This window comes from Cyprinodon variegatus, unplaced genomic scaffold (assembly GCF_000732505.1).
Source record: "Cyprinodon variegatus isolate N-32 unplaced genomic scaffold, C_variegatus-1.0 Scaffold32, whole genome shotgun sequence".
Classification (NCBI taxonomy): domain Eukaryota; kingdom Metazoa; phylum Chordata; class Actinopteri; order Cyprinodontiformes; family Cyprinodontidae; genus Cyprinodon; species Cyprinodon variegatus.
Genome location: NW_015150485.1, coordinates 797,133 through 813,233, shown reverse-complemented (window position 1 = coordinate 813,233; position 16,101 = coordinate 797,133). Strand labels below are relative to the sequence as shown.

The 16,101-nt window shown below is 37.6% G+C and overlaps 1 long non-coding RNA gene across 1 annotated transcript; it reads right to left on the bottom strand.

Moving 5' to 3' along the window:
* Nucleotides 1–13,054: 13,054 nt before the first annotated feature.
* Nucleotides 13,055–15,105, bottom strand: LOC107102291. The gene is made up of 3 exons (XR_001482123.1): nucleotides 13,465–15,105; nucleotides 13,214–13,388; nucleotides 13,055–13,140 (listed from the first exon to the last, which is right to left on the bottom strand). It is a non-coding gene; the product is annotated as an uncharacterized LOC107102291 (long non-coding RNA).
* Nucleotides 15,106–16,101: the final 996 nt, after the last annotated feature.

Below are 16,101 nucleotides of genomic sequence, written 5' to 3'. Positions count from 1 at the left end.
ATTCACCCATTCACGCACACACTCACACACTGATGGGGGCAAGCTACATTGTAGCCACAGCTGCCCTGGGGCTCACTGACAGAAGCAGGGCTGCCGTACACTGGCGCCACCGGGCCCTCTGACCACCATCAGTAGACAATGCAGGTGAAGTGTCTTGCCCAAGGACACAACGACACTGAAAGTCGGAGTCAGGGCTTGAACTGTCAATCCTTCAATTTGAGGGCAAACTCCTACATCCAACGTCACTGTAGGTCCAGCAGATTCCGAAACAGCTTATTCCCTACTGCAATTAGACTGCTGAACTGTTGAGAAAACTCCACATCATATCACAGACTCTGCATTACACTTACAACACCAAACCAAAACACTGCATATTTGACCCATATATATGTAACGCTCTGAACTTCTGTTTTTTATATTTGATCCATGCTGCACAACAAGAAAATGTTATGAAAGCTGTACAAAATGAAATTTAATTTTGTTTACACTCTGTGAATACAAAATTACAATAAAAGTTGTTAAAGTCTGTGGTGCCTGTGGTCCTTGGAGCACTGGGTGTAGTAGCACCCACACAAGAAAATGGCTCCAATGGATACCTGGAAAACATCAGGCATCTCAGTCCAGAAATGTGCAAACCAATCCGTCCGTCCGTCCATCCATCCATCCATCCATCCATCCATCCATCCATCCATCCATCCATCCATACATCCATACATCCATCTTCTGCTAAACCTGTCAGGGTCATGGTGGAGCTAGTGCCTAACTACAGCAGTCTATGGGTGAAAGGCACTGTCCTGAAGTTTATTAAAGACTTTTGGCCAGCTGCTGTGTTGAAGTTATCACCTTCAATATGGCTTTCTCTGAACTGACTGGGAACTAACTGTTCTACCCAGGACCCTTGTCTGTTCACACAGTCTAATACACCAGTGAGCATAAAATTAACTGGAAGAATATAAAACAAGCAGCGTGTCTTGTGTGCTATAAATCAGTGTCAGTGACAGTGGAAGAGACAGTGAAGTATTTAATTTTGAATAGGGTCCTGTGAGGGTTGGAGGATGAACAGACTTAAAATGTAACTCTCTCAAGCTGCTCTCGTGCATCATAAAATTCCCAGAGCTGAGTGGAAAAAGCAGATGAAAAGAGAAGAACATAAACACAAGCATGCTTCTGAGGTCGGCTCAGCTTATGAGCTCCAGCCCTGATCTCATATGTCAGCATCAGATTCTGTCAGAGGAGAGATGTGTGCGTGCACATAGCCATCTCTTTTAGTCAGATGCACTGCTGAACAGTTGCTGAAAGGCAATTGTTATGGGTTTGATTTATGACATATTATGGGCAGGGAAATTGATTTGTTTTTTTTTTACATGAATGGTGTGGGTATACCTGTTTGTCATATTAATGACACACCACATAGAAAATAGGCTATGTGAGAAACTCTAGGTTTTAGAAACAAAATAAAACATCCACAACTTAACCTGCTGAATATTAAAGTGCTTTTATGATATTGACCAGATTGACAGCTTAGAGTAAAAAAAAAGGGTGCATATTATTTGCTCCTCGGTTTTTTCTTGCAGGTTGATTAACAAGAATGTACTATAATGATTACTGAACCTAAGCCGTAGAAGCAACAAATTGACAACTATGTCACTATTTTTTAAACACATATATAAAAAAATAAAGATGTGCATTTCTTTACTGTAATGTGTTTACTGTAATGTGTAAAGAAAATGTGTTTAACTTCTCTGTCTAAGCATTACATGTTAGTCAATTTTTATCATAAGAAAACATGAGTCTGAAAGAAATTACGTGGTCAGACATTTTTGTCTAACACTCTGCTGTGCATCTTGGGAAGAATACCCTCTGCATTAATCTAAATGGGCTATATAACAACAAGTATCCTGGTAGACATTTTGAAAAGCCAATCATGTTTTGATTTGTATTTCCTTTGCATGTTCAATTTATTCTATCTGGCCTGCTGACAACAGTTTTATCCGCTACCACATTTACAGTTGTAAATCTTAATATATGCAGCTCATTTAAACGTTACAGCACTTTTGGTGTTATTGAAGGAGATGTTGGCTTCCAGTCTCTGCAGAGAAGTCATCCCACTGAGAAATCACTGTAAGCTTGAAAAATATGCTGTAGCTTAAAAAGAATCTGTATGTCAAAAAAGGGAGAGAAGAATGCAGAGGCGCATCTCTATGCATTGTTGTTATCTATGATATTAAAAGTTGATGATCTGGAACTTGACAAGGAACTGAACGAAACCAGAAGGAAATCTGTAAAGGGGAAAGATGTATTTCATGGCACCATTCTACTCAGATGAGACAGGATTTTATGTATCACACTTTTCTTATTTTAAAAGTTTAGAGATGGACAAAAAGGACACAGATTTAACCCCTGAAGAAAAAGAGTCTTAGTTTATTTTTTTAAATTGCAAAATTTTATAGGCAAATTTTACAAATATAATGCCAACTGTTCATTCTGATAGGGTTTACTTTGTCTTATTTGAGCCTTTAAATAGTTTTTCCACCGAAAGCACTCAGCAAAGAAAAACATTTTTGTACACCATCACCAACTGTTGGCTGTACTCAGGTTTTCATTAATTTAGCTCAGTTTAATAAAAAAAATAAAAAAAATCATGTTGTGCTCTGAATGCTACTTATATCTTCTCTCTCTGTGCATCCTTTTTTCTTTTGTGTTTGTTTAGACTCACTTTTAGAATTTCATTTTCCTTTTTACACCTCTGCTGTAAAATGTTGACTTGCTTGGGTACATTACTTCTTGTTTACTATGCATAAGGAATGTAGTACCTCTAGTCAAGTGGTGTTGTTATGGAAAATAACAAAATATTTTAAGCTTAATAATAGATAGATCAAGCCAAAGGGTAAAACAAAGAAATCCAGTATACCATGCTAAGATGGCGCCAAAATGGAATTAGAACATGTTTGTATGCATCCAGAGTAAGCTTTGTAAAGTCATAGTGCCACTTTAAAGGGGCAGTTTCATGGATTTGGTGGGTTTATAGTTTCCTCCTTAAATCCAGAAAATAATAACTGTAATTAAGCAGTAGTCAAGTTACTTCTAAATAAAAAGCAATTTCTGTTTCCAGCTAGGCTTAAGGCATAGAAATGACACATTTTGTTTTAGCACACCTATTATTCTGACTATTTGAGGTCCTGTATTTTTTATTTTTTTTGTTCTTGTTGTTATTTAAAGTAAGGACCAAAAGGGTTGGTATTGGTCAAAAAAAATGTTTTGCCCTTCATGAACTGTGGTTGTTGCCACACAAAACAATTACGAGGATAAACAGCCCATTATTTGGTTAGCCATCCTGAAACTCCCATGTATAATACTTTAAATAGCTTAAAGAAGAGAATCGATTTATTTGTTTAAAATTATTACATAGTACCTTGTTCATATTGTTGATGTTTCTAAACTAATTATCAGCTCATCATCCAGGCAGCAACTCTGCCCTGCCACCAAGCCCCTTTGGATCTGCCCTACTTCTGCTTTGACACTTTGAAAACATACACCTTTGGGCAATACAATGTTAATCAGTCCCACTTTTAAAGTGGGAGAAGGTCCTTTAAGCCCTGTCCTCTGGGTGATTTCATAACCCACATTTTAAGAAGCAAAACCTCGACAAAGAATCACATCCAAGTTTGTGTAGCACTTCTGCTCTGAAGAAGTGCATGATCTCACGGCTTTAAAAAGTCATGAGGTCTGAGTGCATTGTCATGTTGTGGGTTTGACAAATCAATGCTCTCAAAACTTCATTTGGAATAAATCGGGTCCCTTGTTTTTCATTTTTTTAAACGCCGTTGAGAACAACTCTGAAATGTGTACAGAATAAACAACTCTATACCCACTACTTCACTTGTATGTATGCATCATTCATACTCGACCTCCCCCCCAGTATTTCCATGTATATGTTTTGCTGTCTTTTTAATATAAAACATCATAGATAATCAAGTATAGAATAGAATGATACATTAAAATACGTTGTGTAAGATTGTACACTTCAGTTATGTCAATACCACAGAGAGAGACCAGACAGGAAAATGCACTCACCCCATGATTGCCTCTTCATTAACATGCTTCTCAGTCTTGATTACATTTTCTAAGCAGTGAGGGAACTTTCAGGATTCAATGATTCAATCTCCAAACACCAATGTGTGCACAAACTTAAAAACACACGAGATCAGTGTCTTAAATTAGAGAAAGAGATTCAGCTCTCAACAATTTTAGCTGAAAGATATTTTATGTTTTTTTTTTACTAGATAACACTGATGTACAAACAATGTAATTGGAAAAATTAAGTTTTACTGTTTAATTCCCTTCTGTTAAATTCTGTTTACTCATAAAGTACAATCTAACAACAAATATCATTCCAAAGCACTTAAAAAATGTTATTTCAATGTAATTATACAGAAAGAATCAAAGTTAGCTGCATGTACACCTCGCAGTTTATCTAAACATAAACACTGTATGGTCAAAATTAAAGCAATGTAAAGTCAAACTCAGTTTGTTATTGAAAGTCAGATTACTTAGCTATTGATACTGAGCCAATTTCATCTCCTATCTGATGATCTGAGGGCACACACAATAAAATGCTTACACAGGACTATTTTCTATGATAGAGAAAAAGTTAGAGAGTTAAAAGCAGTAGTAACTTCAATGAGAGAAATGCAGGTAAACAGATAAGCCCTGATCTACAGTAGTTATCCAGTCCTTATGATGAAAGAGGGGAAATACAGTTAGTTGCACAAAAGCTATAACCTTTGTTATGGTTCAACTTTACTGCTTGTACACAAGATTTCCCCCCCGTTGTACAATAGTTCTTCTATATAAAAAAAAAGCAGTGGCTATGCAGTGCAGTACATAAAAGGAGAAAGTTAAGGGTATAGTGGAGGATTTTAGCTAATTTTTTAAAAGACAATGCAAAACATTGTACCCACTCCGAGAGGGAACGCCTAGTAAACTTGTGCGAGAGAGTGCACAAGCCCATTTCTCCTTGTGCACGCTTTGTGTAAAAGTTGCGGTTTGCATCGCTCATACTGTACAAGCTTATTTTCCCAAAGAAGACTTGTCATTTTTCCACTGTCTGAAATGGGGACGAGCACATAGGATGGCCTTATCTAAACATATCAGCAGAATGATTGACAATTAGGAGGACCACTTATTTTGACGATCTACCCGACAAAAGAAAATTGTCCACTATCCTTTTAAGTTATTCACGACAGTAGCTAACAGCGCTGAATTGAATATACAGAGTATACCACACAAACACTCAAACATATTGTCAGGTTTATTCAATGATGATTATAAAGTTAATGTGTGTACATATAGAACATTGAAGAAATGAGATGCTTCACTCTGTTTACTGCAAACTGTCATGCAACGGTGGTAGAAAATTGCTGATGTTTGTGCAAGGATAATCACAGTTATCAGGAGACCACTCTATTTTGTGTTTCACACAGAAGGAGCATTTTGTCCTATGACCTGATCAATTGCCTTGTCAAAAGAACACTATTCTGTAACCCACCCCATGTGTTATGATCTGCTAATAAAAAGGCTTCTGCTGAGGAAACCCATGAGAGAGCAGATGTGGCTGAACGTGGCTCTCTCCCTCTGCAGAGGCCAAAAATCCCTATTCTGTGCAGACTCAGTTTCTCTTTTATGAACCTACATTTTTGAACGTAACACATATTACAACCAAAAGTAGCAAATCTATCTGTAATAATGGCCCAGTCATAATCTAAGCATAAATTCCACCAATCATATTTAATATATTAAAAAAAAAATAAAAAAAGATCTTCTCAGATGCCCCCAATCCCCCCTTGACCAACCGTGGTGTAAAGATAAAACTGGGTAAAAAAGAAAAAAAAAAAAGACCTACACACTACTGACAAGGGCAGGCTGAATATAAGCTAAGCAACAAATTTCCTTACTTTGAGCCAGTCTGTTACAATACAAAATAGAGTGAATAAATGAAAGTTAACAGTTCTGACTTGGAAAAATTAGAGAAAGTTCAAAGAGGTATAAATACCAACTATAATCAAGCTGAATAAGCCCATAGAATAATTAAGGAAACCTTGCTGTTCTTAATCCCCTTCTTAAATATCAGGTTTCAATCAAGTAAAGTGTTTTTTTCTGATCCAATAAACAGTTCATTTGTCCATGGTAAATATACTGGTGATTATCATTTTGTCGATTTGATATAATTAAGATTGGGTCCCTGAGTGTTGTTGCCCCCTGAGGGTATTAATCCTCCTTTCTAATTCAGCTTCTTCGTGCAGTTTGAACATTTTAGCTAAAGCTGAACCACCCCTGTAGCGTGCTTGTGTTCCATCTTGGCACTCGCAACCTTTGAAGCCAGCCCAAAACAGATGCCAGCTGGGACTGGCTCCAGCCTACACAGGTAAAGTCCTGTAAAAAGCTCCAGAAAATAAAGGGTTGGATGAGTTTAGTATTTTAATGTTTTATTTGTTTGCTGATGCGTTTCTCTTGTATTTGGATGTGAAATTACCCTAAAGCCAACTTTTTAAACCTCGTTTGGAACTTGCTGACCTCAAGCTTTGGCCTTGTCATTGTGTTAAAGCAGTGAGCGGAAAATGTTTGGCTGGCATTTGATCCTCATGGGCAGGGTCCCATTTGGAGGAATCCATATTTTAGGTTCTGTAAGTAAGCCTGCATCAGTCCTGCCAACCAGCATGTTGTGAGTGATTATTGAGGGGAAGTACGGGGTCAACCTAAATGGAATGAGTCTGATTTATGTTTTCAAAGTCAACTTAAGGTGGTATCTTATACCATACTGGCAATAATTTTTGTGTAACTAATGCATGTGATCTTTTACTAAGTCAAATCATTCACATTTTTGATAAATAATGATCCAAACAGGGTCCTAGGAGGCTGAAAATTTTACTGAACCTTTCCTTTAGGCATCATCACATAAAAAACTTGCATGTCATTTCTCTCTCTGGCAATGTTCTTCAAGGATTGTAATCATATTTAGGAATCATAGACACATTTCAATACATCTAGAAGCCTGATATTGCATTAGCTCATGTAATGACTGCTCTATGCTGTTATGTTCTTATGTATTCTTTGTCATATTTTCAAAGCTGATGGGTAACTTCATAGATATGCAGTACGCACACCTGCATACATGCAAATTATGAAAGGATAATTCCTCTGGTATATATGGAATATATGGGCAGTGAAGTGGAATTAGTTCCTGTCTGTCAATTTTGATTGGCAAAGTTGCAGGCAGCAGCCTCAAGGAGAGCTTTGTTCTCTTGGATGTACTACTGAACAAACATTAGGGCTTGCTAAGCTGCACTGTAGAGCACACCCTCAGCTGTTTAGACATGAAACAAGTAAAAACCTTTTCTGGATGCAGGAATCATACTGTAGCAAAACACGCAAACCTCAGATTTGTACCTACATATTTTTATTTTTTAATTATTTATTTTTTTGCAGGCCAGTTTACATGATCTTGAAAAATACAGTAAATACAGTAAGAACCAGTCAAAGCAAACACTGATCTGTCTTGATTGTTCTGTAAAACCTTGAATGATAAAGTTTGAAGATGTGATTAGTGTAAATGCTTTGGATCAGAGGAAGACAAATGAATTTGAAAAACATATAAAGGTAAGTAGAAGTAAAGGATTGGTTTTATCTAAAAAAATTTTGTCGAGTTTAGAGAAGTTTTTCTCACATGAGCCAAAAAACATCTTTAAAGAAATATAGAATTCATAACCTTGTATTAGCTTTGACTGTACATACGCAGAGCCGGTACAAGACAAACCATATCTAGCCGCTTCGTAGGAAATCCCAACCATCAGAGGTCCAGTAAAAAGGTTTGGTTTATACCCCATAGACCAAAAATTAATTGTTGTTATTAATAATATTATTAAAGCAGATTTAAAATTTTCAGTAATCATTTATTAAAAGAAGCTATATATTTTAAATCTGTATCTAAGATAATTAAGGCATTGGCAAGTTTACTTAGTAAATGGGCAGAAAAGGATAACTAAATTATACTTGATTGATTTGCTACGGTAACATGGCTAAATTTTCATGTTACAAGTTTCTTTTAACTCAAATACATCTTATGAAGCAATACCCAGTCACTCCTGATTTGCTTCAAGCCCCAAATCTCACTGTGAATCCTTTTAATGGTATTGTTCTTAAAAGGCCGAGCTGTCGAAAACAAATGTTACCAAACTGACAGATTTATGAGCATAACTCAATGTAGATCAATGTAATATCTACAGAATCTGAAGCAAGCATAATAATAAAAAAAGATTTAAAAAAAAAAATCATTTTATATAAACACCAAGCAGAACTTGCTCTCTGTTTTTTATTAAGGAGGTAAAATCAGGGGGAGTAAATCCTGGACGCCATGAGGAGACGGTGGGCAAAGCTTAACTCAGTGGATTTCTTGGCTCAGGATGACTGCCTCCTGCCAATATAGCAAAGTATTTCGAGCTGAGGACCACTACAGGAGGGAGTTCACTTTTTGATCCCTCTTCCTCCTCCTGTGATGAGTTCTCTGAAGTGAGGATTGAAGTACACAACACCAAAGACAGAATAGATTTGACAGGATTCGGGACTTTAATCTGCAGCCATAGGTCATCTTAGATGGAGCAGTCAATGCAAAGAGGAGCAAAAACAAATAATGACAACTACTCATGCCATCGAGACTGTAAGAAGCATGCAACCATAAAAGAATCACAAATTGTTTAATTGAAAAAAAAAAAAAGAACAAAAAAAGTGCTCAAAGACCTGGATGTGACAGAGTGGGCATGGTGTACAAGCATTTGAATACCCTAGTTTTTAGTAACTATGACCTAATATTTACGAATATTTATTTTGCAGTTACATTACAACACAGTTTTAGTCCATGTGTTAGATGTATGATTTAACATAGATGCTCTGGGACCTTTCTTAAAATCTCTCTTTAAAAACTAGAAAGACAAAAGAACATGATTTTTATTTGGATCTTCTCACTTCAGGCTATTTCTATTAAAAACAGCTACGCACCCATTATTTGATCTCTCAACCTCCAGTCAGTTTTTTTTTCCAAGTCTGGAACTATGAAAAACAAGCCTTCTGAGATACATTGACACCATGCTTAACAAGCAAAATGGTAAAGAAATCAAATACATTTTTAAAGCTAACTGCCTGAGAACTACAGGAAAGAATGGATTCAACAATGACCATAAAGACTAACTGCAAGCCAGCTGTTTGGCTGAAAGAAATAAAAGAACTGAGACATTAACTAAAAGTTCCTTCTTAGATCAGATGGGGTTAATCTTTTAAATACCAGGATGATTTATATAAAAACATGGTGCCCTTTGCTAAAAAACTAAAAAAAAAAAAGATTTCTTAATATGGGTCTTTAATAATGTGAAATATGAGATAAATTAACTGATAGAGAAAGGTTTCACCAGACATAAAACCACCCTTATTTTTTTTTACTAACAATTTTAGTAATTCTTATCCAAGGGCTGTACTTAGGTGTGAAAGACGATGTATGCAAGAGACCATTTCCTGTGTCTGTGTGCTGGTTCCGAGACAGACTTACGGTATGTTCTGTCCCAGGTGTTCCCATGCTCACCTCATTGTCTGCTAAAACAAGCTTCTTTGATTCTGAACAGGATTAAATGGGAGCACAGAGTGAGTGAAGAATGAAGTTCTCACACAGTTTTCTTCTGGGAAAATTCAAGAAATCACATATCAAAAGAAGGGCCCTTGTTAGTATGTGGTAAAGTTATCCGATCTGCTCAGAGAACACAAACAACCCACACTTCTAATAAGCACCATGATCATTTCAGCCCCTATCAAACCATTGCAGAAACAATACACCACTTGAGTTAAATTTGCAATGCACTCGGTTCATCGAACAGAAAAAGAGAAATACTGATTCCTACAAAAATGCTAATGTAATCAAATCAGATCTAACTGGGTGCAGTGCAGACCACTGAGCCAATCCGTCTTTGCTTTAGTACCTCCATCACTGGAGCTAAAGTTACTTGAACAAATGAAACTCTTCCCTGTATCCCACCAAAGCCTCAAATTTACACTGTCAGTCAACCCTGTGAACATCACCTAGCTGGTCTACCTTAAATGTGAGATCTTGCTAATTTTAGCAATAAACACAGAAACCTATAGGAATAGACTGAGACTCTGCACTGCCATCAGAGCGTCACCGCAAGCAAGCCTGTTATCTGTTGCCAGACTTTAACCCCTGCCGCAGTGGCAGCTTTAAACAAACAAAGCCATGTTTTATTTCAGTGCTCAAAACTTTTTTTCTTTTTTTTTTCTTTTTTTTTTTTTAACTAAAAAGTGTAAATAATCCCAACAGATATACACAAACACCTTTCAAAAAGAGTGCCATTTCCTGCGGAGTCAAAAATATACCTTTCAGTAGCCTGTCATGCAGAGATGAGGAGGGGATGGAATAGATATTATCCCTCCTGAATCGTATAAAATTATCACAGCTGGCCTCAGTGAAAAGAACGACACTGACTGCATCAAGCCAAGGTTCAAAATGCCTAAGTGTCTCTTTATTTATTCACACACTTCAGAGATTTTTATCTGAAGGCATTCTTTCTACCATTACAAAAACAGTGTTTTTAAGCTGTTTAACATCTTCTATGCAAATCTCGTCAAAACATATTAAAGACATTGTTGAAAAGCTTTGAAAAGTCTATATATTATATAAAAGTCTTATAAGCTTATATATTGCAAGTCATGTGTCTTAGGGTCAGATCCAAGTCATGGCTTAGTTTTTTAAGAACAAATATATGCATCAAGTCCTTCAGTTAAAAGTTTAAATGAAGGCTTACTGTAAATGGTTGAGTGACAAGTGCATAACACGGCTCAAGTCATGAGTTAGATGTTTAAGAGGAAATTTAGCTCACAGGTCTTTCAACACAAGACCAATTTAGGGCATTGATCAGGTCTCATCGATCAAGTCTTTCATGCCAAGTGATAATGAAGTCTCACGTCACAAGTCCTGTTTTAAAGGGCAAGTTTAAATAAGGTTCTGGAGGGATACGTAAAAGTCAAGCCTCAAATCTTTAACGGAAATTCCAAGTTAGGTCATAATCACTACACCTGTTAAAGTGGATTTATCTACAGCTCTGGTCGAAAAAGAGAGACAAATTATCAAAAGCCTTTTGTGAGTAAATGTTCATGTGTCTTCCTTCTCTGCCTCCTGGGTTTCCCTGCTCTCATTTTCCCATAATGGGTATTCTCCTGGGTTCTGATCAATTCAATTCAATTCAATTCAGTTTATTTATATAGAGCCAAATTCACAACACATGTCATCTGAAGGCACTTTACAGTTCAACCAGATCATACAGTCAAATTGATCTAGAGTTTTCTATCTAAGGAAAACAAGTTGATTGCATTGACTCATTGACTCAAATACATTCCCTCACACTAAGCATGCTTGTAGCGACAGTGGAGAGGAAAAACTCCCTTTTAACAGGAAGAAACCTCCAGCAGAACCAGGCTCAGTGTGAGCGGCCATCTGCTGAGGGCGACTGGGGTTCAAGGAGACAGAAGCAGAGATACAAAAAGCAGCTGTGAAGGCGGCCCCGTCCAGTATTTCCTGGACGGGGCTGATCACTGGTCATCAACCTTGTTTCTGCTTCCTGACTACCGTCTCCTGCATAACCCCTGGATCTGTTCGCATGAACCTTCCTCCTGGTGTTCCACCTTGTTTCATTTCACCATGTAAGCCCAAGTTACAGTAAAACCAGAATGTCAGATCCTGTAGGCTGTTTCTCCTTTAAAGGTTTCACATAAGTTTCTGTCTTATGGTGACAGATTCCTAACAACCTGATATACTGAGGAGCAAAAATCCAGCATCTGCTTTCTCCCATAGAAATGGAGAAGTGGTTCCTGATCTCGCTGCTGGTGACTTCCTGCCTATTTATAAACACAAACAATTGAATGTTCATCTTTTGTGTCCGGCTAAACGTTTGAGTTCTCTTTGTTATCCTTTACCCCAAATGCAACCCTAGATTTATTATCATATATATCAATAGTACAGCAAATTGATGGTGCTTAAAGGTATCTATGAGAGTTAAGTTGTTAAATAAGGAAACCGGAGCAGTTTTAAGTGAGGATCCTCAGACTTGATACTTCACCAGTGGCTTAATCTAATTTTTTATTTATCTCCACAATAGTGGAAAGTACAAAGTGTTTTTGTACAAAAAAAAAATGGCACCTAAATAAATGCCAAGATCCTTGGCTATGGAGCTCTTGCACGCTGCCTCTTGAGGCTCAAACTTGAAACATCTATTTAAGGCTTTGTAGTTGACACTTGCTTAAAAACAAAAAAAAACCCTATTTGGAGTTCAATCATAGTAGTAAAATTAAAGTCAATCAAACCAGAATGAATAACAATGCAAGAAGTTACTAAAATACGAGGTTATTCAATTTTTTTGATTAGATGGACATGAGTTTGGTCTTTGGTGTGGCATACACTAACATCCCCTAAGTTATGAATCACTAATTAAACTACTCAAAATCAGCTACGTGTTTGGAGGCACCCTGCTCTGCGTTGATATTATTTTGAAATAACTTAAAGGTAAGGTGATTAGATGTATATTAAAGGTATACCGGAGGATTATCACTCATTTAAAAGCCCTCTCCACTTAAAAAAAAAAAAGCACATGCACAACCCTATACCCGCTCCTGCGAGGGAACATATATTAAACACATGCGAGAGCGTGCACAAGCCCATTTATCATCTTGCACACTCTGTTTACAAGTTGCTGTTTGCATCGCTCATACAAGCTTACTTTCCAAAAGAAGATTTACAATTTTTCCACTATGTCAGACTGACCACTGGTAACGCTTTGCAGACACTTTTTCTCTCACGACCCTCTGCCATTTTCGAAGAATCGCGGTGAGACAGGCGAGCTTCAATGACTGGCTGAAACCGTTTGTCACCACACATATATGCCTGAAAGTGACGCTGACATGATTCTAGAGTAGACTCTGGCGCAGACACAATACGAGTCAGGAAGCGGTTTAGAATGTTTATTGAGAAGTTTAACAGAGAGATTGTTTGGACCGGCGTAGAGGTTCGGGAAACAGCGGCTTAGTCAGGAACTGCACGGGGAGAGAGATCAGTTAGATTCAGGCTGGGGAACTGAGTAATTAAGAAAAGATGCTAACTCCTTACAGATCCTTGGAGAGCGGAGCAGATGGAGGGGAGGTTGGATGAGCCCACAGAGATTGAGTTTGGCTGAGGTGCCAGGCTTTGGCTTGAGAGCTCCAGAGGGTGGACAGGCAGGTGAGCAATCAAGGATGGATCCAGGAGGACTGAGTGGAGAACCGGCTTGGAGACTGCAAGGCTTCTAGGAGAGAAGGAGGACAAGGAGGTAAGCTTGAGTCTAAGCACAAAGTTCTGTCTTAGGAGAGCAGGTAAGTTACCACTGTGTGGAAATTAACCGACTGGCGTCCGTCCCAGGAAATCCACTCCTCTAAATACTGCTCCCTGATTGCGTCCAATTGGAACCAGCTGGAGGCTTTTCTGGGCTGGAGACTCTGAGGAGGAAAGGTAAGAGAAACCCTAACACAGCTCAGCAAACAATCCTGTGGGCCCAACAGACGCAGAAAAGGATAGCTAACTGGGGATGAGCATGTCAACAGCCTTACGTAAACATTTCACCAGAATAATTGAGAATTAGGAGGACCACCTTATTAGGTGATCCACCCGGAAAAATAACATCCTCCTCTATACCTTTAAGTAACTAACAGGCCATCTGGATAATTGTATTGACAGAATATAACAGACAAAGCAACAATACTCTAAGTCAGTCAAATATAACTAAAGTAGATAAATCGTGACATTAGAGGTTAATTGTATTTTTTTTTTACGCTACTTATCTGAAGGCATGGGTTAACCCATGCCTTCAGATAAGTAGCTTACTTGCTACTTTGATTACATTATATTGTTAATGAGACTTATGTCTTGAGAACTCAAGTGTAATTTAGTCTGAAGTGTTTGGTTTTGTCTGAGTGCCATTCAGAAGCAAGTTTTCGACTTGAGTCTCCATCTCTATTTTTTGCCACCTATATTCACATCCATTGCAGCAAACTGGAGTTTTGATTACATAATACAGAACTGTTTGTTAAGGTATAATTTCCAATATAAAAAATTCCTGCCCTCACAATTGAAAATAACCCAAGAGGTTATAAAGAGAAAAAAAGCACAATTTGAACTGTTTTATTGTGAGAAATAATCAAAAGCTAGAAAATGTGGCACCTGTTTTCTGCGGTTGCTTTGTAATGAATGAAGCCAACCATAACTCAGTCCATGCTGCTATGCTTTCCCTGCCAAACGAGTGGGTTTCTCTAACAGGTGTTGCTGTTCATCAAGCAGACTGGAAATACCTTTTCACGTTGTGTTTTGGAAGGCAGTACAATAAAAATAGATGTGCAAGGAAAGCAGGCATGTGGTTGGTTCATGCAAATGATCAGCCTCTAACCAGGTAGGTGCAAAAATAGTGAGTTTTTTTTCTGTTTAACATCTTTAAGTAATGAACCTAAGGATGTTCTTTCCATTTTCTGTGGATAAGCAGTCCTAATGATGCCTGCTGATAAATGGTTGAATGTTAAGCATTCATCAATTGTTCTATATTTTTTTAAAATTCTTCCTTGCAACCCTGAACTCATTATTGTCAGAAGTTCTAAACCCTGTTGCTTGTGTTTACTTAAATCTTTTCAACGTCAGCTGAAGCCTTTCAATGAGAAGAGCAGTGGTTCTGCTAAGTGCACCTCTGGAATGACAGACACCTACTTTTTTAAAGGCAGAGCCCAGTAACTTTACAGAATAATTTCAGCTTCTTAAATCCACAAACTCTTTCTGTCTGGTTTGAATCAGAGCAAGTGATGAAATCTAGATAGACCAGTATATTGAGAGTTGAGTGCAATGCTCTCATTATTGCTAATAAGCATCAACCAGTCTGGCCATCTCACACCCCGTTCTGTCATTTTTTTATTGAATACTATACCAAGATACCTTAACTTCTCACTTTGAGGTGGAAATGTATGCTAAGACAGTGGAAAGCATCATTCTTCCTTTACTATTTCAGAATGTCATGTCATCCAGTTTAACTGTTTTACTGAAATACGAGGGAATACGAGACAAAGACAAGATAGGAAATATGTAGTGTGAATATTAAAAGGTAAAATCCAGAGAGCTGATCCTTCTGATTTGTCAATGATTGCTTAATGATTGGGACTGCAACAAGTTTAAGCTTAACTTCACTTTAACAAGCTGACAGATAAACTCTCAGCTGCGTTATGTGTTTTGTTTAAAACTGCAAGAGGTTTGGTGGTTAACCAAGCAGATATATTTCCACAATGTACACATAAGGGTCTTGAATCAGTGCAAATAGCTCCGTACATGTGGCTTTCATACAACACAGTCCTGTGTCGCTTTTCTGACTGGTAGCAATTATTACAATACATTTCTTAAAGTTGCTTAAAAGAACACAATAACATAAACAGACGGGAAACATAAAGGAGCTTAATCAGTGTAAATCACACCCCAAATGTGGCTTTTATAAAATACAATACAAAAGAGAGACTTTAGCATTCTATTTAGCATGGTGTTTTATAAACGGCAAACACTTAAGTGCCTGTGACCATAATAAAAACAAATTTCCAGGTCTCATAACGCTTACAGTAGCAGCCATTCAAAATGGTCCTTCCTAGCCAAACGCCAGCCGAAGCAGAAAGAATATTTTAGTACAAATTTTGATGTTTAAAAAGGAATTGTATGGGACCAGCCAAGGTCCCGTCAAGTAAAGTTGGAAACATTTGAATGGCTACTACTGTATCTTCACTCATGCTCCACAGTGAGACTGACAGTGATTACACTACTTTGGCTACCAGCATACAAGGAACTAAACAGAGAGGAGCAACTATTTCTGCATTACACTGACTCATAATACAAGTAGAATCATACAACATAAACCCGGTTACATTAGTAGAGTCCAAAGATGTTTTGATGGCTGTGTAATGAGTAGTATTCTAATGTGGAGTAGATGGTGAAGCCTTAAA